Genomic DNA, 2,109 nt, shown 5'->3' on the forward strand with positions numbered 1-2,109 from the left:
CCTGCTGATGTTAGTAAGATCAGAGCAGAGGAACTAATTTGATTTGAACAAAGTGAACAAAGTGAATAACCAAAGCGAATCACTACACAAGTGGTACCACCAAGCCTGCATACAGGCTTGGTACATAAATTTCGCCTGTTGCTAAACAATTCATTATTATTTTTTTTTAGGTAAGGAAACTATTGTCCCTCTAAGGATATTTTTTATAGCTATGGTTTTAGAAAGCCAGACTCTTTAATTTACTGAAAACCGGAAGGACGACTACATATGTATGGTGTATGAGAAAAAAAGAGATAAAGAACATTTCCATAACGACAAAATAAAACTCCAATTACCTTGCCTATCTGGAAATTTAAAGAAATAAACATTACCATGCAGCAAAATTTCTATCGAGGATTTGTGGGATCCCATCCCATATAGAACTATTCATTTTTTTAAACAGTAATCAAAATTAAACTATACAATCCCAGCTGATAAAAATCTGACAAATACACAGAATTAAGAAGGTATAAAAAATTACTTTTCTTAATTTTCTATTTACTTAAATGCTTTTAAAAATTTGTTCAGATTTGTTGTTTAAAGATAGAATTTTAAATTATAAGATTGCTAAGCACCTTTGTGAAGAAGACTGGTTTCTAAATTTCTACCTAGTATAGGGATGACTTACCTGTTTATTTAGAAAGAGCTAAGACCAAGTACATGATAGGATATACATGTATGTATTTATGGGCCATGAGCCATAAAGTTATGTTCCTCTCAGAATCTCCTTCACAGTGAAAATAATGCATAGCTTACCTCCAAAGTTAAGTGTGAATTTTCAGTCATGGTTGGAAAGGACCTCTAAGATCAAAGAAGTCCAAACAAAAAAACCCCAACATACCAAACCTCCACGAAACCACAACACATAAAACCCCACAACACACAATTTACAATCTCAGCCACAAAGTAGAAGCTAGGGCAGCCCTGGATGGTGCAGCCAGGCTGGAGCCCGTCCAAGCACAGGCTGTTGTGCACAAGCAAGAAGCTCTGGGGACACGGAGCCAAGGGAAGAGCAGAGCTCTCTGCTGCTCCAGACTTGCAATGGGCAAGAAGCCCCAGAGAGCCAGGGCATGAGTGGGGCCTGGAGGGGCAAGAGCAGTCAGAGAACTGAGCTTAAAGTGCCCAGAGGAGCCCTGACAAGGGGCTGTGCTCGTGCTACAGAGGAAAAGCTGCAGCCCCCGGGGACACCTGGGGGTCTAGAAAGCTTCCTCTCCCTGATGCAGGGCACGGGGGCCACTTCATGGAGCAGGAGCAGCAGGCACCTGGCCAAAAGGGCCCAAAGGAGCCCTGGCAAGGGCAAGGCTTCCTGCAAAGGAAGGCAAAAAAACCCCCCAGACAGCTGCTAGGCCTCTGTGGGGGGAAAAAAGCCTTCCTGCCCCCAGCTGCAGGGCACCAGAGGCCACATCATGGTGCGTGAGCAGCAGGCAGTGACCTCACAAAGGGCCAGAGGAGGCCTGGCAAGGGGCCATGCTCAGTGCTGCAGAGGAAGGCAAAAAACCCCCGGGCACCAGGGCCAATCTGCCCTGGGAGAAAATTCCTTCCTGACCCCAGCAGAGCTGGCGATCGGCTGCTCCCTGAGCACATGAGCAAGACCTGCCTCCTTGACCAAGGGCTGGTCACACCTCCCAGGAGATGCCCAAGCCCTGCTCTCCCTCAATCTGGAGCCATCCCAGGGGCTTTCCAGAGCGGCTTAAGGCCCCAGGCCTTATGGGCCTTGGGGAAAATAATTCTTACTGTGCCTGGCAGGACACCAGTGGGTGCTCCAAAGCACTGGGACCCTTGGCCACATCTCTGCATCCCATTTCTTACTGTTGCTGTCACTGGCTCCGCAGGGAATGAGGACAACAAGCTCTGCAGTGCTCCTCAAGAAGCCATTCCCTTGGTCTGGCCATGGCTATCCAACTGGAAAGCACCTCTGTCAGATGAGCTCTGAAGGTGTCCTGGCCAGCAGCTGGCCTCCAGCATCCTTCTTCAGCCCCTCCAATTCCCCCAGCTCCTCAAGGACTTGCTCTCAGATGTCTCAGGCTGCCCCAGGCCAGCTGTGGCAGCAGAACACAGGAGGACACCCCC

The sequence above is a fragment of the Chaetura pelagica genome, unplaced genomic scaffold (assembly GCF_000747805.2).
Source record: "Chaetura pelagica isolate M959 unplaced genomic scaffold, ChaPel_1.0 scaffold117, whole genome shotgun sequence".
Classification (NCBI taxonomy): domain Eukaryota; kingdom Metazoa; phylum Chordata; class Aves; order Apodiformes; family Apodidae; genus Chaetura; species Chaetura pelagica.